The sequence below is a fragment of the Nasonia vitripennis genome (assembly GCF_009193385.2).
Source record: "Nasonia vitripennis strain AsymCx chromosome 1 unlocalized genomic scaffold, Nvit_psr_1.1 chr1_random0005, whole genome shotgun sequence".
NCBI lineage: Eukaryota > Metazoa > Arthropoda > Insecta > Hymenoptera > Pteromalidae > Nasonia > Nasonia vitripennis.
In genome coordinates this window covers 851,042-873,784 of record NW_022279591.1, presented here as the reverse complement: position 1 = coordinate 873,784, position 22,743 = coordinate 851,042, and the positions used below count along the sequence as shown (strand labels likewise).

General features: G+C 43.3%; 1 protein-coding gene across 7 annotated transcripts in view; it reads left to right on the top strand.

Annotated features, from left to right (window-relative positions):
- Window positions 1-22,743, top strand: part of LOC100114114 (potassium voltage-gated channel protein Shaker) — a 594,961-nt gene that overhangs the window by 192,952 nt on the left and 379,266 nt on the right. The gene's annotated exons all lie outside the window — the stretch shown is intronic.

Genomic DNA, 22,743 nt, shown 5'->3' with positions numbered 1-22,743 from the left:
AATCAGTGCAAAGTCTACGCCGACTTCGAGTGCCTGTTGCGATCTGTCGACGACGACGACGAGCGTGCGTACCAGCAGCACGAGCCATTCAGTGTCGGCTACTACCTCAGATGTAGTTTCGACGATTCTCGTTCCTAATACAAGTGCTACAGGCAGATAGACGAAGGCTTGCATAGTTCTGCCGAGTGGTTCGTCAAGAGCCTGCAAGCTTTGACTGTAGAATTGAAAGAGATATACAAGAACTCCAAACCTATGAATGCTCTCACAGCTTCGGAGAGAGAGAAGAGTTTGAGAGAGCTAGAGTCTGCCACATCTGTCGGAAGCCATTGTCAGTTGAGGACACGAAGGTCAAGGATCATTGTCACCTCACGGGAAGGTATGTATATTGAATTATGTCATCACAGTTTGATTATTTCTAACCTCACATTGTTCTGTGTTCTGTGTTTGAGAGGTCCAGCGCACAATAAGTGCAACATCAACTACAACGACTCGAGAACCATACCCGTGATATTCCACAACCTCAGCGGCTACGACTCTCATCTCTTTATCAAGGAGATAGCAACCTGTTTCAAGGGTCGAGTGTCGCTCATACCACAGACCAAGGAGCGATACATCTCCTTCTCCAAGTTTATCGAGGGTACGGAATTCAACTTCCGATTGATGGCATCCAGTCTGGAGAAGCTCGCCTCCTACGTCGAGAAACTGAACATTGCAGAGGGGGAGTTCCAGCTGGATTACACAACTGATCAGACGGAGTTGTTGAAGTGGAAGGGGGTGTTCCCCTACGACTACATCAGCTCCTTCGACAAGCTCAAAGAGACTAAGCTACCTACCAAGGAGCAATTCTACAACAAATTGAATCATAGTCACATCTCCGACAACGACTACGAACACGCCAAGGCTGTGTGGCAAGCCTTCGACATCCAGACTCTTGGAGAATACTCGGACCTGTATCTCAAGACGGACGTGCTCCTTCTCGCCGACGTTTTCGAGAACTTCAGGGACAACTGTCTCGAAGCTTACGGCCTCGACCCTCGCACACTACTACACCACCCCTGGCCTCACGTGGGACGCCATGCTCAAGTATACGAACACTGAGCTCGACCTGCTGACTGACGTCGACATGCTCCTGTTCGTGACTTCATCGCTGCAGTGACTTCTTCTCCGGATTTTCGCTTGACTGGGACAGTCCACGCATACTTGAAGAATACATCCACGATGGTCAGCAAGTATCTGAAGCCTTTGTCCACTTGAGCGTAGGGTTGCATCTCCACGAGATCAGCTTGCCAAGTCTCATCCAATCCTCGTACGTTAAACTTTCGTCTGGGATAGTTGTGTCGTGCTGGCTTATGAATTTCCTCTACTATTCCCCGGTGTGTCATCGTTTGCCTCGATATTCGATTGTGAGCCAGTGAACAGTAAGTTGTAGAATTCCTCGATAGCCACGTCAATTTTCTTCACTTTCTCTGCACTCTGGTCTTTGAAAATTTGTAGCTCTAATTTTGCATCGTCGAGGTCATTTCTCAATCGAGCTGTAACCTCGTACACACTGCGTACTTCAGAATGAAGCGAGCGTTGCAAGATGTCGAGGTTCACTGCATCGCTCGACTGCTGAGGCTCCGAAAGGTTGCACAATCTCTTATTTTGCAGATCGTACTGACCGTCTGCTGTCAATTGTAAGCCGATACCGGTAGGACCCGGTCTGCTATTGGCTTGTTCCAGTGTGTGACCGAACACGTCGACGCTCATATTGGAAATGATTAAAATCTTTCGTTGTATTCCCGCCTTAGTCGTCTAGCTCTACGTGGGCGAAGAGGAAGTTACTGTAGCGACGGGTAGCTACGAGATCGAAGACATAGAGAAAGCTCTTCACGAGTTACTAGCTCCAAAAGGTATATCGATCAGTCTCAAACCAAATAACAATACGTTACGCAGTGTCGTGAAGTGCAGTCACGCCATTGATTTCCGTCCAGCTGACTCCATAGCTTCGCTACTGGGCTTCAAAAGACGGATCCTCGAGGCAAACGTCACTCACAGCTCTGATCTACCTGTGCGTATCCTCAAGGTCAACGGCATACGCGTCGAGTGCAACATCACATCGGTGCCTATATAAACAGTCAAAGAGTCCACACGATACACGAGTTCTTCCCAGCAGTACCACCAGGATACAAGATCATCGAAGTTCCATTGCAAGCAATCTACCTTCCAATCGCTGTCAAGAGCATAGATCACTTGCAAGTGCGCATAGTCGACCAGGACGGTAATTTGGTGAATTTTCGAGAGGAAGTCATAACTACCAGATTGCATGTGAAGCAAGTCTGAGAATGGGTATCGTGTACAATCACAGAAGCAGCTATATAAGGAGCTCAAAACCTCAACCAACGATCAGTCGTCGACGAGCAGTCAAAGCGCTAACTCGGCGAAACATTCAATTTCTGAAAAGTCTAGGCTTGCGAGTCGTTGGTGGAAAAGATTGAAGTGTGTATTCATCTGTCACTGGCATGGAAGAGATTCTAAACATTCAGCCACCCGTCGCATTTAACGAGTCAGTCGTTCACTACGAGATTCACGCGCACCAGCCGTACACAGCCAGCATTTACAACAAAAGCAACGAGATCCGCATCTCCATTCAACATCAAGATCTCTGTCTTCTGCCAGCATGCAGTTCATTGCACGTGTGCGGTCAAATCGTCAAAGCTGATAATAGTGTGGTAGAGAATACCAGCTTAGTCAATAACGCCATCTGTCATCTATTCAAGGAAGTTCGATATGAGATAAACGCTATCGAGATCGACAGGTGCAAGAATGTTGGCTTGACTATCCTTATGAAGGGTTGGATATCCATCAATCCCAATCAGAGTTTGGAGAACGCGGGATGGCTCGACGTCGAGGAGACAGCGTTGAGTTTGAGCAAAAACGAGGGGTACTTCGACGTATGCATTCCTCTGAGCATGATCCTCGGCTTCGCCGAAGATTATTGCAATATCGTGGTCAACGTCAAGCACAAGCTCATAATCACGAGATCGAGAAACGATTTAAATGCTGTTGTTCGAACGGCAGCCGGTAATCCAGCTACTTTTGAAGATTTCAAGATTAATTTAACGAGAATCGAATGGCTCATGCCGTATGTGTTGGCATCCAATGCTCACAAGATACATAATCTGAATTATATCGAGAAGGATAGACCCATTGCCATGAGCTTTCGCAGTTGGGAGTTGTTCGACTATCCGCTGCTTCCAGCTACACCGAAACACGTCAGGACGGTGAAAACTTCCAATCAGATGGAGACGCCCCGCTTCGTTGTGGTGGGTTTCCAAACGAATCGAAAAGGACAGAAAGCTGCTAATGCCAGTCGCTTTGATCACTGCAACATCAGCAATGTGAAACTCTTCCTGAATTCGCAGTGCTATCCCTATGGAAATCTCAATCTAGATATATCTCACAACCAGTATGCTGTACTCTACGAAATGTAAACCAACTTCCAGAGTACATACTACGAGAAACAGGCCGAGCCTGTACTGAATAAAACTGACTACATCACGCACTTGCCTCTCATTGTGATAGACTGCTCTAAGGAGAACGAATCGTTGAAGAGCGCTCCAGTGGACGTTCGTCTAGAATTCGAAGCGATAAACAATTTCCCAGATGGAACGTCAGCTTACTGTTTGATACTTCACGATCACATTGTGCAGTACAATCCTGTGAGTGGAGACGTGAAGAAACTTGTCTGAGTCACTTCGAGATGGAGTTCATCGTAGACATGCAGGGCTTCAAGCAACCTGTAGATGACTTCATCCTCAAAGAGTTGGTGATATCGCCTCTACACGGTGAACCTCTAGTCTGGCTATTCAAGGAACCCTTTCCCTGGCTCAGACTCTCGGACAAGTACAGAAAGGAAAATTCATGGCTCGAGCGCAGCTATCATGGCATACCTTAGACTTCGGGTAATCTACTCTACACTCAAATCGGAGATATTCTTCGATCAACTTTACGAGACGCCACGAAAATATTTGTGATTGGTCCAGTGAAAAGTGAGTGGTTGGAGCGCTTTAAATTCCGTTCAAGATATCGAAAAATTAGTCTTTCCCTATGTGGACCCGCCAAAGTTGGTGACGATCTGCACCAATCACAACGGGGCGTACAAAGCCACATGCGTACTCCACAACGTTAAGATGATGACAAAATTCTACCTGGACAACGTTTAGATGGATTGGACACCTATAAATCGAGAAAAAAAGAGCAACGTGAGGTATACTTCACTTCCTGATTGTAAAAATATGAAGAAGGATACTTCTCAGAACCGACAAGAAGCAGATGAGAAGAAAAGTAAGCTGACTGAGAAGTACTCCAGCAACACACGCTCTCTACCTGAACGAGAAGGATACAAGAGATTCTGAGAAAAAAAATTTTCCTAAAAAAAAATTTTATAAAAAAGTTAAATAAAAAAAAAATTTTTTCAAATTTTTTGTATTGAATTCATTTTCACCTTTGGGATTCCCAGTCTTGGGTCCTATCGGTAACATGAGTTATACCCCCTCCCGGGATTACCCGGGGTCAGTAGCTTGGGTCATCAGCCCGGTCGATAACTTGGGTTACTCGGTCGGTAACTTAGTTTAGCTGCTCTGTCGGTAAGTTAGGTTGCTCAGGCGGTAAGCTGGGTCAGTTGCTCGGTTGGTAACATGGGTTAGAGATCTACCTTACCGGCGGTATGTAAATGCTCCAGAACCGTCCTAGCTTATTTACTATTATATAATTAAAAAAAATAGTGTATTCATTGTGAGAACTGAGTATTACACTATTTAATGAAAAATCTATGTTGTAACTAAAGATTTTTTAGTTGACGTGGTCAACGTCAAGCACATACGACATCCCGCGAATGTAGACAGGAGAGAATATTTTATACTTGCGGAGAAAAAACTTTTCTCACTTTTTTTTGCATCCCGCACAGTTACGCAATGAAAATTGGCAATAAATTTTTTCATTAATCGATAGAAAGAAAGAGAAAAACTGAACGTTTATTATAACCTTTAGCGAAGTTGTGAGTATGCAGCCGCATCTCCCGCGGCGTAAAAGCGAGCGGTAATAGAAAAATATCGGCGAGAAACGGAAAACTTACCTCTTCCGCCCCCTTACTACCATAAGAACCGCTAATGCTCAAAATTGCACAGTCATTATGAAACACGTGAAATGAAACGTAAAATCGTCGTTGGTTAGACACGTAAACAAATTTTTGATTGGTTACAAAAATCCAAAACAAAAAAAAACGCTTAAACTTCGGAAAATTAGTAGAATAATAAATAACAAATCACTTCTATTCCTGAGTAATTGAGATGCAATAATTGATGGGCAATAATTTCTCTCTATATTATAAAGTCAATTTATAATATAGTTCAATTACTATAGTTTTCATTTCCTATACATACCTAACATTTGTGTTTCTACTATGACAAACGTGGAGGTTGGTGAGTGGAGCGAGTCGGGGAAAGCTACGTGAGATCGTGGCATACTAAACACAGTGTTTAGTATACTACGATCTCACGTATAAATTAAAACATTTGAACAGCTATTACTTGAAAACAAAAATGTGACTTGAGTCGCTTTGCCGGAAAGCAAAAGACTAATAGCCAGCTAAGTTAATAATAGCGATAACCCAGGTAAGAAAATAAGTGAACCGTTAGCTATTAGTGTCTCTTATTTATAAGTAGAACTTGCACTTATACGCTGTCAACCACGTAACGCACTACTCAGACTGCGATTTTTGCTATAAAAAACAGTTGGGCAGAATTTTTCAGAGCTCCTAGTGACCTGGACGTTCACTCAGAATGAAGATTCACGTAGACATAAAAAACTTAGTATTCATAAGAATTAGGATAGCTATGAAACAAGTATGGATTGTAAATGTATGTACACATATTAAAATTTTATAACCTTAAATAACAGTATAGTAATACTATAATTTTTCCGAACTGTTCTATAATGAATGGCTTATTTGGAGGTCAATCGTTGACTTTGCGGGGTTGCCCATTAATAAATATATATAATCCAAGATACCAGTAGAAGAAAGAGACTTCTTTTACTATGTAACTTGTTTGAACTAAATTTACTGCCAGACCGTTAGAAGATGTAATAATTTATGTAATCCGCTATAATATGAGAATATACTAATAGTGTAACGGGGTGTGAATTCGATCAACGAATAACTCGTAGGACGACTCGATGGCGTTCCCTCGATGCGGCGGAGGATTCCTCTCCGCCCGCGAAACACCTCCGTTGCATGCAGCTGTTACAGCCGCTACTGTTTGCTGGGTCTACGCGCCGCCCGGCGCGTGCTCGGCTGCTCAACTGCGTTAAATAAATGCTCTTAAATAACGCCCGTGGAGTCGGCGGTATTCGCAGGAAGGAACAGGGATCGGAAATAAGCGAACGAGGTTTAGAAATGACGACAACTCATGTTAAATAAAAAGACTAGGGTTATATTTATCAGTCGCGAAATAAACGTGAAGTTAAAATAATAAATTATAATACGCGAGTCGCCAACAACTTTGCGACTCGCCGCGACGCTAGAATATTCGCGCTCGCACGCGTGTATCGACGTGAAGGTCGCGCGCGCCGGATCACCCTCGCATGGATGATATCCACTCACCAGACACTCTCTCCCATACACTGCGCGCCATACAAACCTTATCTCTTTCGTCGAAGACGCTCATAGTCCTGGACAGGCCGCAAGACTCCGTAACCACCCTGGACCGCTATGCTAAGGCTGGGGTCACCTGGCTCCGCGTCACACTCACACACACAAAATGCGTCTCGAAATCGCTGGACACAGCACAGCACAAACGATACCGCGAGACCTTCGAAATCTTAGCGAAGTCGCGTGTATACCTAGCGGAGGCCGAGAGCTATCTTAGCGCTATCCTGAAGGATTAGCCCGCGCGCTCGCTCTCTCTATCTCTTTCGCGCCTATTGCCGAATTCGCACGTGTTTATTATCGCGCACGCGACTCTACGCGGTTTCGTCGCGGCGCAGCGGTACTCATACCGCTACGAGTTTGATGTGGTGCCCAACTCGTTACAACCCCTCCCTAGAATCGATCTATCGACCCGATGTCGATTCTATCTTCGTACGTCCGCGATGAATTGTCATATCACGCAGTGCGATAATGGATCTGGGGATGCTGGGGTAATAAAAGAAATCCACGCTCTTATGATTATACTCGGGTCTAGGCTTTTATTTGGCCTTATACAGCCATACATTTGGGCACTTGTTGCTTCTTGCGACATTGGGGTGTCCTCAGACGTAGCAGCACTTCTGTGACGTCCTGTCTGCGGCCCCCAATGTCGTTACGCGCACCGCGCTCTTCGCGCGAGGGCGCCGCTCTGCTTCCGGCGCGCTAGCCCACCCAGACGTCTGGAACCGGCGTGCGCGGATTCTGGCTTCGGCGAGGGCTGCCTCTGCCCTGGCGCCCTCGCGCTCGGCCTCTTCGAGTTGGCGCCGCTCCTCTGCCAGCTGTCGTTCGCGGTCATCCCGCTTGCGACGTTCAGCGACTTTACGTCGCGCGTCTTGTGCGGCATAAGACGCCGCTCGCCCTCCTTGACTGCGTATACAGTCGGTATGCCTCACCTTCCAGCCGGCGCGTATCCAGCGCGGCTTCCAGCGCCTCCACCAACTTAGCGCGTTGTTGGTTCCACGCCGCTTCGGCTGCCTCTTCGCTCGAAGGCTCCTCCATCGCCTTCGAGCCAGTCGGCGGCGCACGTCCCTCCGCGGTGCTGTCTTCGCTGAGGACAGGCTCGCGTTGCAGTCGGGCAGCTACGGGTCGCCCGATCCGCGACAACGCTGGTTCTGGCGCATGTGAGCGGCGTACACTCGTCGCGGTGGTTTCGCCCACGCCAGCAACCCACGCCAGCGCCAGCGTAGGTGGTTTTTGGCAGTACATCGCCAACGCCCCCTCTTCCTCTCCTTCCGTCTCCGGGGCAAGGTATGTTTCCAACTAGTCATCGGGAGGGAAGGCACTCCAGGGATCTTCTCTCTCGCCCACCTCCCTGATGACCGCATCTCTGCTCGCTTTTCTTTTGGTACGACGACTTTCCATGCCGTATCGTCATTCATAGACGCTGGAAATTTCTCATCCGGGCAGAAGTAGTACAGCTGCCCGCCGTACATCTTATACAGCAAATCTTTGCTCGGATGCAGCTGTATCTCACGGATCTTTTCGCAGTACCATTCGTCCTGGGTTTCGCTTGCCCATCCAACTGCCTCGACTGGTACTGCGTCCTCTTCGTACATACGCGACAATGCGTCTGGTACGGCATGTCCTATGTTCCACAGTGTAGACGTGGCCCTGCATTTCTAGTGCCCATCTGGCTAGGCGTCCGGTGGGATTATGCAAGTTGCATAACCAGCGCAAACTACTGTGGTCCGTGATGACCTTAAATTGATACCCCTCAATATAAGGTCTGAACTTCCGTATAGCCCAGATGACAGCGAGACATTCTCTCTCCGTGACGCTGTAATTTCTCTCGACTTTCGACATCGTGCGGCTCGCGAATTCTAAAACTCGCTCTTCTCCGTTGATTACTTGGAAAAGTACCGCGCCGAGCCCGGTGTCACTGGCGTCCGTCTGCAACACGAACTGTGATTCGAAATCTGGGAGATGAAGAATCGGTGCAGACGCTATCAGCGCTTTCACTCGTTGGAAAGCGTCTTGTTTTTCCGCCCCCCACACGTATTTTCTGCCTTTCTTCGTCAGGCGATGGAGTGGTTCAGTGACGGTCGCGAATTCTTGCAAGAATTTGCGATACTACGACGCCATTCCTAGGAAACGTCTCAGCTGTTTTAGGTTTTTCGGCGCTGGATACGCCACAATGGGCGCTATCTTCTCTGGATCTGGCCGAAAACCATCGTGATTAACCGGGACGCCGAGGTACTTCACCTCTTCTCGGCAAAAGACACTTTTGTCCCGGTTTATCGTCAATCCAGCCGCGTTCACTCGCTGGAGCACTTTCTCTAAGTACTCGAGATGCTCTTTGAACGTCTCCGTCGCGATGATCATATCGTCGAGATATGAGTACGCGTATGGCTGTAGTTCTGGGCTGATCACTTCGTCGATCATTCGCTGGAAGGTCGCTCCAGCGTATGGACAAAGAATATGACCTATTAGAAGTGTTCACCCAGTACCCTAAAAATTGATATGCAATACCTAGAGAAATGCAATGCATACAATCCGGCACAAAACCAGAAATTATGTCGAATTTATCTAATGTTACTAAAATCGATGGCGTTTTAACACCGTAAACTGGATTATCTGATCCTATACTCATTTTCATATGTTCCCACATTTGTCTTTCAGTTCTTTTTGGCGACGGTTCATCTAAAAGGACACTTACAGCACTTACTTACTTTACAGCACCCTCTCTTAACATGCGAACGTATACACCTAGGTGTAAACACCAGCTACATACTCCGAAGTAGCCATTATATTGCACAAAGCCTTGCATCGGAGATCTAGCTACTGACTCAACACAACAACATAATACACAGACTTTAATTCGTCGTTCTTCTCCATTAATGTTGTACTTAACACTTACCCTTCCCAGTTTGTTCATATAAGAAACGTAAGGTTTCAAAAAAATATCCATATCAGGTTTCTTTTCCAAACCATATACCACAAGTCAGAGTATTAAATTTTGCAGTTATAATATTATTTCTTTCATGCACTGGTATCGACTGTATAAACTTTTTGTATGCAATTCCATCGGTAAAATCTTCAACATCTGAATAGATTGTATATCTTTTTTCAAGCACAGAATTGAAGTGTTCAGAGTTTTCTTTCATCAACAAAGCGATGTCGTTATCAATATTAAAAATAGCAAAGTAATCTACTTAAGTTGGACTTTTCAATGAAACTCTTTCATCGCAGGAAGTACGTGTAACTTCGCGATCATCACGATGAAACTGTTTTATATACTTTTTGCAATGAGGGCATACAGCATGAAAATCTATTCCTGCATTTAAATTAAACAATTGATCAACTTTATAACGGATATCAGGAAATTTATGCATACTAATGAAACAGTTGATCATTTTGAATAGACTTGCTATTCCGGAAAGGCAAAGATTATATGCGAGTGCGGGGTGAGGGTAAAAATTTTGAAAAATAAAAATGAGAAAGGGTAATGATTAGAAATTCAAAATTTATAAACTGAGATTTTAAAATGAAAAAATTTATAAAACAAAACTGTTGAATTGAAATATTGCGAAAGGTGATATTTGTAGTTAAAATATTGCAAAAGTGATATTTTTAGGAATTTCCAAATTTAGGTTTTCAAAATTATACCTTTACAATATTCTGGGACTTTCAAATTTTTAACTTCAACTGTGATTAAATACTTTTTTGGAAATACCCAAAAGGCCGATGAAAGACAAACTTTTAAATTTTGATAGTATATCATTCCAGTCACTCAGCATTAATAAAATTTATACACGAGCGTTTTCTAATTATTTATATCTGATTATTACTTTACAACGTCTATTAAAACTCGTACAGGAGCCATATGTTAACTATTAATATACAGCTATTTGGCATAATATAGCTACGTTAACTATTAACATAAGTATCATTGGCACAAATCAAACATGCTTATGTTAACAGTTAACATACATCTTTGCTGCAACCTCAATTTTCTCAATTATCTCAACTTGACTCGTTTTAATGGATCTCAGTTGTTTTCCAATCTGTAATTTCACAGTAAAAATTAATTATTGACATTTATGATGATACGCAAAATATCAAACGCGCCTAACATTTTTACTTTGGTTAAGTTTTTTTTTTAAATTAAATTTTTCATCCAATTCTTCTGTTGATTGTCCAAACATAATAATGTCGTAAATGTAATTCTAGCATATTTTATTAATGTATTTGACTAAGACTGTATTTATAACTCGCTGAAATGTCCTAGCAGAGTTCTTGAGACTGAACGGTTAAACAAGAAATTCAAATCTTCCTAATCGCTGTACATTGAACGCAGTTTTTTCTGTATCCGAAGGTCTTAATTTTACTTGATAAAACCCTGATTTTAAGTCTACTACATCGAAATATTTCTTGTAAAATTTTTGTCAATTGATCTAAAATTTCGTTAATATGTGGAAGTAAATAAGGGTCCGCTATAGTGACCTCATTTAGTGCCCTGTAGTCAATCACTAACCTGCATCTCTTCTCTCCCGTTACAAGTTCTTTCTTTGGCACGACTAATGCCGGTGCATTGAATGGACTTTTTGTATTTCTGATTGCTTTATTTATGACTAATTCCTTGGTTTCACTAATGGCAATCTCTTTCTTTTTGTGCATAATGGAAACTGCTTTAAATAAATAGGTTTATCTATTGTTAAATTTATTTCATGTTTTTTTGCGTTACACGTTCCTAATTCATGTTCTTCGATCCAGAACACGTCTGGGTATTTTCTCTAAATATGTTGGAGTGATTTATCACTCGAATTGAGTGACGAATCACTCCTATTGTCCTGACAAAATAGAGCCTATCGGTTTGGAGTGATAAATCACTTATGAAAAGAGTGATATTTTCACTGGAATCGTGTAACTAGGATACAGCATCCTCTCACCTAACCTTGAAAGAAAATATCAATGGCTTTTTTGTAAATTCCTGCTTGAGGTTAGAATTTTTATTAATAAATATAAATTTACCTACGCATAATTAATTATGATTAAAATAAGATATAGGATATAAAAACAAATTAGAACATAAAAAAATTTGTAGAAAAATATTCAAGTTATAATTAGGTCTACACTCTTAACAAAGTTAACGTGATACGCATGCTATATTTTAACTTATCATCAACTTTTCCCTGGCGAGAAAAATCACGTGATTTATCACACGATCAATCACGTGATCAGTCACATGATTTCTTACGTAACTATTTGGCGTGATTTCTCACGTGAAAAATCATGTTAAAAATCACGTCAGAAATTACTTATAGAATAAAATTTGTTTTAAATAAAATAAAATAATTTTGTTTTGACTAAAGAATTATGAAAAATAGATTTGTTGATAATCCATAAAATTGACCGCAAAAAATATAAAAAAAACGTTGCCCTAAGCGAGGATTGAACCCCGGTCCTCAACTTCACAATCCATTATCTTACTGCCTGAGCTATTTTTTACTTTTCCCAATGATGACTCGAAGATCATGTATGAATCTCAATAATCTATCGTTTACGTGTATAGACTATCTGCTGCTAATTGATGAAATAAGAAGTATAATATATATATATATATATATATATATATATATATATATATATATATAATATATAAATTTTGAAAATGCTGAGAGCTGATGAATAAGTTCAAGCAATATTTATTGTGTTATCACTTTAATTGACTGAGATTTAAATTTGAGATTTTCGTACAAATCACCGATGCCAAGCAAAATGTGAAATTTTATCTCATGTATTCGAAGTCACAATAAATCTTCGAATAGGTTTATTTTAAGTTTAGTTTTGTTAAGCGAGATACTTTGCACTATTATTATGCTAATATGGAATAATATTAATTTGTTTAATCAGATAGTATGACATAATAAAATAATAGTTGATGACTTGGTACGGTCAAGTGAAATGAAGTTTAGTGCATGCGTATCATATAAACTTTATACAGATAGTGGAGTGAGACTGTATTCAATTTAACAAATTAAAGAATTAATTAAATTAAACTGATTTATTGAGATGGTGAGTATCCTAACCTCTTAACCACAAGTTAACTAAGTCAGACCGATAATTTTCTACCAAATTTTCTACCAAACACCTAACTACAACATTGTCTCTTACTTATTTTGGTTAAGCATTACGCAAACATCTTAATTTTAGTTACCTCAGATAATGCACTCATTTTACACTTGATTCCGAACAATCTTTTAAATGTAAGTACAACTTGAATTGGGCCTTGAATAAGGGAACCTTTTTTAATTATTTGACGGCATAGAACAAAAACATGTCAACAAGATATCCAATGCCAGATTTGCAACAAAAAAGGTCATTGAGAAAAATACTGCCCCCAAGTTGATGGCTCATCAACAAGCTACGAATAATTCCAACGCCTCATATAAAAATCACAACAACTATAATGATAACTATGCAAGACATGCATACGCGTTAACTTGCACGCTTTTTCGTTGAAAGGGATAGTTATCACACTATGCTGTAGAGTGATTTTATCAGTCGGTATCAAAGAGTGCCAGAAATCACTCTAACAAGGGTGATTTATTTACAAGAATCACTCTAACGTGAGTTATTCTCGAATCACTCTGTAAAAGTGTGATAAAAATCTCTCTTATTTATTTAGAGAGTTAATTTGTAATTCGTTCAATTCCTTCTTGATTCTTTTTACCACCATTTTTCATTTGTAATTTCTTTCGTAATACTTCCTGCCTACTAGGCTTCTTGAGTTTGCCTTGTTGAGTTTTCTCTAATGCATCGATTGCATCTACATTTAAAATTAAACTCTCATCTATGCCCAGTTCACTAATTGAGCTCCTCAGAAATATAGTCAATATCAAATGATATGTATTGATATTCTTTCCCATCAAACATCAATTTTTCTTCGGCTTTTGCAATCCTCTTGCAATCCTACGTTAATGTTATACATAAAATTTTCAATATTATTATTATCGGTTTCCAAAAATTTTCTAAAATTTTCTGGTTTGTTTTTCTCTCTGTTATTTTCGTTTACTATTACCGCCTAAGTATCATTACTGACTTCATATTCTTTAGTTATTGTATTCAAGACTGTTTTCAAATCATCATAAAAAGTATTTTCTATCACAATTTCATTTAAACCTTCATATATGTCATTATCATCAATGATTTCTATTAAAATTCTATTGAGAAATTTCTTTTAATCGTTATTTACTACCACTCTTGCATTCTGATCCTTTTTTTGTTTTGTATTTGCACCGTATAGGTGTATATCTTCTTAATTGCTATTCTTTGTAGTTTGAATTTTATGTCATTTATCTCTAAATATCCTTCATCTAAAGGTAATTAACTATCTCTGAGTAATGTAATTCCTAAAATGCCATCATACGGAATGTCGAATTCCTCTGGTGCTACATGAAAATCAAAATATTTATTTTTTATTGGTAGTCTAACTATATTCCCAAAGTTTTTATATGCTTGCTCGTTATCCCTGTCAACAATATTTTTTATCTTGTAATTGCGCCTTCGGAGAAATTTGCCCTAACTTAATTATATTTATCTTTGCGCCACTATCAACGAGCAAACTACATGATTTTATTGTATACGGATTCGTAATCTCGATATATTCTAATCGATCATCTAATTTTATACGATATACTTCTAGTTTCTCAATATCCGTAACGTTTACTTTGTTATCGCGTTTCTCCGACTTCTCTGTATTTGAGATATTTTGTTCATAGAAGTCTCTTGTTTTTATTGAATTTGCTGAGTTATAATCTGTTTTGAGTGCTTTAGCCTTATTATTTCTCGTTCACTCTTCCCGAGTAGGCTTAACTCGTTTCCCAAACGATTCATTTGCTGATTCTGCAATTTAAGGCATTCCTCTATCGCATGGTTCGTATTTTTGCAGTAGCTACAAAATTTATTTTCCCTTGATTCCAATGATTTAATTTCTTGACAATGTTCTACTGTGTGTTCATCTTCTTTACAATGACTGCAATTTTCCCGCCTTTAAGCCATATTTTCTAAATTCTTTAATTTTTTGCACTTTTGTATTGGATGTCCCCTCACTTTACAATACTCGCAAATTATACGTTTTCAATTAGGATTATTTGCCTTTCTGTTCTGATTATAATAATTGTTGCTCTTTCTATAGTTATTATTATAGTTGTTGTGATTTTTATATGAGGCGTTGGAATTATTCGTAGCTTGTTGATGAGCCATCAACTTGGGGGCAGTATTTTTCTCAATGACCTTTTTTGTTGCAAATCTGGCATTGGATATCTTGTTGACATGTTTTTGTTCTATGCTGTGCTTATACTAATATTTCAGCTTCTTAACATGGTTCAGCTTCGAAATTTGAAACTTGAATTTCGAATACTTTGCTAAATCAGTATTATTTTAGTATTATATCAGTATTACTCGTGTTCCTAGTCACTGATATTTGTTTATTGTATTTATTTTGTTATCAATTAATTAATTGTTTTAATAATTGATAATTACTATGGTGCCATTATCATGCATGAAATGCAAGAAAATTTCTCGCTCTAACGCAGTCATGCGAAAGAGTAAGGACTGCGACACGCCATATCACAACATATGTCATAACTGGTCACCAGTAGTGGGCAGCAGTTACTTCTGTCGAGTATGTCGCGCGAAGAAACCACTTAGTATCTCAAAAGAGACAAAAAAGGCCAAAAAACTGAAAACACGATGACTAATAATAACAATAGTAATACTGGTAATGACAATAGCAATAATAATAGTAATAATAATAGTAATAGGCCCATCGGTATGTCCGCTCCTTGTCGTAGGCGGTTGCTTTAACATCTTCGCAACCTGCCGGGTGATGGGCTTACGAGAGCAGCAGTCCCCTGAGGGAGTGAATGTATGACATTCTGATGGGAGTGTAAATGAGGGACGATTAAACGAAACTCCTTAAAAAGAATATCTTGATGAATTAGCGCACGGAGCGGAGATGAGCTGCAGTAGCAGAAAGGGAAATGGAATATGCAAGCTGCATGCCAACCACAGTCGCAGCCGTAGGTCCTTTAAAAAGACCTTGACCGGCCACACAGAGACGCAGGAAGGCACGCACTATCGAAGACCTTTATAAACGGGTGTTCTTTGAGAAGTGAAATCACACGCGGAGCACAAGCCGGGACTATGCCTTTTCTGCGGCGACCCTGCAGCATGGTAGCGTCTTGGTGGAGAGAATTGTTGATGCATGATTGAGGGGGTCCTATAAACGGATATCTCCCGGACGTACCAGAGTGATAGATGGGAGTGTCTTGTTGTCGTCTAAGTCAGCTGCTCTCAAACGGACCGCCGTCTTGGCCGTGCGGTGCGACCCGTGAGCTGCCATAAGGAGATCCTGGGTGGGGAGACAATCTTAGGCTGCGTGCCGAAGTGACTCGAGCCACCTATGGCTCCCGCTGACGGCAAGACGGGGGTCGGTTGCCTAGCCAGCACCGATCAATCGGCAGTGGGTTCTATATCCTGGTATGATGTACCTAGTCTGGCATCGCCTGCAGGCATGTGTTGGGGCCATGTCAGCTGCCTCCATAGACGGGGGGATCCAGGGGGTCGGACACGTACCAGGACGAAGTTTGATTTCAGCATGGATGAGGCAACCGAACGGAGCAATTTGAGGATGGAGGGGTACGGCGTACCTGCAGACGGAGATGCGGTCAGCAAAGGTAAAACTAAGAACTTGGTAGGTAGCCTGGCCACTATAAATGACACCGGGACACAAAATCGTAAAGGGACGGGCGATATAATCGGAGGGTTGCCACAAAACTGGGAGGCTGCAGAAAGGAAGTTGGAAGACCAACTACTCATAATACACAACAACCTGGTGAAGATGAAGGCGAAGGCAAATGTCCAAAAGAATGTCAGTCGCGTAATTACGGATGGAATATGTGAGATATATGAAACTGTTGAGGTTGGGATGCATGAACTCCAACGTATGAAGCAACTGCGACAGACTCTCACAGAAATACAAAGGACGGACGCGGAAAAAACGCCACGAACCAAACGTAAACGGGACAGACAAACCCCGACTCCGGAACCGGGAACTTCAGACAAGCAGGAGTTACCGGCAAAGGATACGTGAACAACCGCCACGAAACGAAAGAAACGGAAGGTGGCCACGGAAACAAAGACAAATGCTGCTGAAGTAAACAGCACAAAGACAAAAGAGCCCACAGCGCGCAAGACAGATCGCCCAAACCTGAAACCTAGGCGAAGCGCGATTTTGATCAAGCCAGCAGAGGGCAAGACGTACGCGGACGTTCTACTTTCTATGCGACAGAGAGTGAATTTGACGGACAGTAAAGTGGACATAGGAGCTATTCGTAAGACCAAAGACGGTTCTGTATTGCTACAGTTTGACAAAGAACAGGAGCGACAGGTTTTCCAGCAGACGTTACAAAACGTACTGGGACAGACTGCCACAGTGAGGGACGTGACTTCCAAGGTGACACTGGAATTCATGGACCTGGATTGCGTCACAGTACAGGACGTCGCGGACGCGATCAACCGCGAAACGGTGACCACGACTGACCGAAATGTCCACATCTTTGACGCGAATAGCCGCGGACAAGCCCTAGCTGTCTGTGAGTTTGTCGCGAAGGAGGCAACGGATCTACTTAAGAAAGGCCGAATTAAAATCGGGTGGATTAATTGCCGGATCAGATCCAGGCTTCGCATTCCGAGGTGTTACAGGTGCCTTGGCTATGGACACGTGAGGGTTGACTGCAAAGGACCGGACAGACAAGACTGCTGCTGGAAATGCGGCCGAAAGGGGCATGTAGGCAAGGCGTGCACAAGCGCGTCTTCCTGCTTCCTCTGCGCGGGGCGAACCAACCATGATCTAGCATACGTGCCTGGTACGACCTCGTGCGCAGCATTTAAGTCAGCCCTGACTGAATACAAGACGAAACAGACAAAATGAACCTGACAATACTCCAATGCAACCTGAACGGGAGCAGCTTCGCACATTCGTTGCTCCCACAAATTGCGGCGGAAACGGACGCGGACGTACTCGTGATAAGCGAACAGTACAGAAACCTCTCCGAGCCATCGTGGATCGCCAGCAGCTCGAACACGGCGGCGGTGTGGGTGCAAGGGGTGAACGCGGCGTGGATTATAGACAGTGGGGCCGGAGAAGACTATGCTTGACAAGGGTGGGCTCTGTCACCATTGTCAGTGTCTACCTTTCTCCGAACAATAGCGCGTGCGAATACGAAGACAAGCTAAAAGTCCTGGAAGACGTCGTCAGAGACCTTACTGGCGATGTAATCGTGGCGGGCGATTTTAACGCGAGAGCGATCGAATGGGGGATGCCTACGACGAACAGACGAGGACGACTGATTCTACAAATGGCCGCCCGACTAGAATTGGAAGTCATAAATGACGGAAACGTGACCACCTACAGACGACCTGGTTTTGGTAATTCTATACCAGATATAACCCTAGCCACGGACAGGATGTTGACAAGACTGAGGGGATGGAGAGTGATCGAGGACTACACAGCCAGTGATCACCAGTACATCGTCTTCAACCTGACTAATGACGCCACGTCGAGGCAAAGACAGAGCATGCGGACAACACGATGGGACATTGGACGCATAAACAGGGACGAAATCAGGAGGCAACTGTGGAACGTAGCAATACCTTCTGCGGATCTGTCTCAAGGGCGGGCGGACCGAGCCGCGGCTGAACGGAGTGCTAATGATCTGGAAAAGTATCTGCAGCGCATGTGCGAGGCCGCGATGCCACGGAAACGATACAGACAGGACAGAAGGCAGACCTACTGGTGGACGCAGGAAATTGACGAAATCAGAAAAGAATGCCTCCGACTCCGCAGACTAGCGGGAAGGGAACGGGACCCGGATGAAAAAGAGGCTATCTCGCGGGAATACAAGCTCGCGAGACGGCTACTCAGACAGACGATCAATAGCACGAAACGACGGTGTTGGAGACGACTGGAAGACGAAGTTGAGTCAGACCCTTGGGGGGAAGGCTACAAGATAGTGACTCGCAAACTTGGCGCCTGGAATCCCCCCGAGACGAAGAACGCGGACACAATGGAGAGGATTGTCCACGATCTCTTTCCTACTCACCAGGACAGAATGGACGATACGGACATGGACAACGCAGTGGAATGTCCACTTTTCACGGTGGCTGAGCTTGAGAGTGCTGTAGCCAAACTGAAGCCTCGAAAGGCCCCGGGACCTGACGGCGTGCCTGGGGAGCTGCTACAGATCATCGTAGCTGAACAGCCCGATGCACTGTTCAGGCTCTACAACAGCTGCCTGACGGCGGGAGTGTTTGGTGGGTCTTGGAAAGGCGCACGGCTGGTCCTCATTGCCAAAGGTAAGGGGGACCCTGCTTCGTCGTCCTTCTATAGGCCTCTGAGCCTCCTGAACACGCCGGGTAAATTGTACGAACTACGACCGAGACTTTTGCAAGCGGTGAAAGACGCCGGAGACCTCTCGGACCGACAGCACGGATTTATACGAGGACACTCAACAATAGGAGCTATAACACACGTAGTACAGATTGTAGACAAGACAAACGATGTATGTCATGGAGTCAGACCACTAGTACTCTTGGTAACGCTGGACGTACGGAACGCTTTCAATTCTGCGAAGTGGACGGACATTCTGGAGGCGTTGGAAATAACCTTTCGGGTGCCTGTCTACATCGTGCGAGTTGTATAAGACTATTTACGGGACCGGTACCTGATGTATGAGACATCGGACGGTACTCGACGAAGAAAGTTGACAGCAGGAGTAGCACAGGGCTCAATCCTGGGTCCTGACTTCTGGAATATACTGTACGACGGACTGTTAAGACTAGATATGCCGGACGACACGTGCCTCATCGCATACGCGGACGACGTGGCGGCTGTAATAACTGCACAGAACACTCACCTGGCGCAGCTAAAACTGAATCAGGTAATGAGACGGGTAAGCACATGGATGACGGATCACGGACTCCAACTGGCGCTACAAAAGACTGAGCTACTGCTACTGACAAGGAAACGTATAGACACAATTATACCTATGAATGTGGGGATGGAACATACGATTACCAGAAATGAAATAAAGTATCTGGGGGTGACTCTAGATACGAAACTGACTTTTTGGGCACACATACGTAACGCTGCAGCTAAATCAGCAGAGACGACGAAAGCTTTGAGTAGACTCATGGCCAACACCCGAGGACCAAAACCGAGTACACGGCGACTTCTCATGAGCGTCACCCACTCGATCATGCTCTACGGAGCAGAGGTATGGGCGGATACGTTGCAGGTAAAGAAACGGGCGAAGGCTATGACGAGCGTTCAACGAACCGGGGCTCTAAGAATCGCGTGCGCGTACCGGACCGTATCTGAAAACGCGATCTTCGTGATAGCGGGCGTAATTCCGATAGATCTCTTCGCGCGTGAGCGGAAACGCTTATACGTACGGAGTTCGAACGTTGGGAGGGCAGACGCTGCGACAGAAGAACGGACTAAGACGATGGAAGAATGCAGACGAGATGGACGACAAACGGACAAAGTCGCTGGACGCACAGACTGATACCGGAGGTCGGACCCTGGAAAGACAGGAAACACGATGAGGTGGACTTCTACCTCACCCTATTTCTGTCGAGACATGGGTACTTCCGAAGGTATCTATACAGAATGAACAGAATGACCACACCGTAATGTACGTACTGCGGACAGGCTTGGGACGACGCGGAGCACACATTTTTCAGGTGCAACCGATGGACCGAGCAGCGACAGAGACTTGAGATATTACTAGGCACGACGATCACGCCAGACAACGTAACGAAACTGATGATAACCAGCGAAGATGCGTGGAGAAGCATTGCGTCATACGTTGGTAGTATCTTGCGAGGTAAGAAAGAGGATGGATGTTTGGATAATTGAGCGAGAGCGAGGGTGGAAGAATATTAGCGTAGCTAAGAATGACTGCAAAGGACAGCGGCCCAGTTCGAAGTAATGTGATAAACCATACCGGGCTGGTGTCGGGCGTACAGGGAGATATGTGTTTAGTGGGTAGGGGTGGCCGCCGCCGCCGAGTCCCAAACTTGGAGTTCCCGCAAGGGAACACCAGTCAGTCCGTTATAAGGATTCACAGGCTCCTACCAAAAAAAAAAAAAAAAATTAAAAAAATAAGAATTGGAATAATAATAAAAAGAAGGATAATAATGACAAAAGCAACAATGACATTGACAAGGGCGAACACAAATTGATATCTGTAAACTTTGGTACTTCTAATACTGGACTTGCTAATACTGGAGTGGACAATACTGATACTTTTAATAATATAAATAATTACAATACAGTTGACTTGAATACTGAAATTACAAACTCTGAAAAAGAATCCCTTCAGGATAATCTTACTGCTTCGACGCCGGCCGTATCTACCGTGAAGACTATTAGTAATAGGAAACATCGCGAGCAATTCTTCAGTAGATTTAAGTGCGTTTCATTATTGTTCGCAGCTATCATCTATGCTTGAACTGTTTAGTGCCCAGTTTAAACTTCTTGAGGGAGCGGTGGGTGATCTTAAGTCTCGTCTGGTGAGTAAGCTAGATGCCATTAGCCAGGCATCGTCCTCGGCTCCAGTAGCACAGGTTCTGATTGACGGATTGATGGATAGGGTTTCGTCACTTGAGGACAAAGTTGTTGAGCAGACGTCTAAAATAGATGGCTGGCACAATGATCACCTACTGCTTTTGCAAGGGAATAGTGTTCTTAAAGAGCAGCTTTCTAACATACTGTCAAAAATTGAAGCCGTAATTGACGGTGCTAAGTTCAAGCATGGTGATAGTGGATCTAGTCCTAATTCTATTAATACTAATAATAATAATTACAGTAATGCTGATGTTAATCTCTCTCGTGTTTTTGTATCAGTCAGAGAGTTAGATACGACCGCACGAGATGCAGATGTTAATGTAAAAATAAACGGTGGCGCGGGCGCCTCCACAGCGGTTGATAAAGCATCTTCGGCAGAGGATCCGGACGGCTTTAAAGTTATAAAAAATCGGCGTAGATCTAGGAGCCGTAAGCGTAACGAAGAAGGCTGCGAACCTTCTCACAGCGTGAGTGGCTCTTCGGCGACCCAGGCGAATGGTGCTGAGAATTCCGCGGAAATAATAATTTATAATGTATTTGATGGTTCTAAGCAAGAACGTGGCGATGTGGCCCACGCCATTCTCAGCACCATCCTGCCATCAGTAGCCCGGGACGACATCCGGTCCACGCGCATGCTTCGAGCGGAAAGATCTGGTTCGCAAGCAAATTATCAGCAACTATCGCCATAAGTAGTCTGTCTTTTTAGCCGTAAGCTATTCATTGATATTATGCGCACGAAATACGTATTTACTAGATTCAACACAAGACATATTAACGTCTCGTCTTTAAAATCGGAAACGAGTAATAGCCTAATTCAAAGTAGAATTTTTATGAATGAATTAGTAAGTAAAGAATTATTTCTTCAATTTAAAAGTCTTAAGAGTTTAGCACATGGTCTGGGTTTTAAGTATGATTGGCATAGAGGCGGTCGTTTCCTGGCTAAAAAACAAGACAGGGATATGTCACATGCATTCATGACAGCAACAGACCTGCACGCGATTGCTGCATCTTATGACAGTGCTAATATTAATGTAAATAATATTAATGTAAATAATATTAGCACAAGTATTAATTTAAATAAACTGACAGCGGTACAAGACGGTGATGTCGCAAATGACGCGAAATCATTGTGCAAAGAAGCGCGAAAACTTCCTAATGAGGTTTGACTAGACGGAGGGAAGGCAAAAGAGACCGAATGCGAGGGGTTTAGGACGGGATTGTTAAATGCAACATCCCTAAACAAACATATGAAGATGCTTCGCCAATTTCTGGTGACTGCTCGTCCCATTTACCATCTCTCCAACGTGGCTGAGTCGCGTTTCGGACCAAACGTCGACGGTGTATTCGCTCAGGTTAACGACTACTTGGTTCTTCGGCAGGA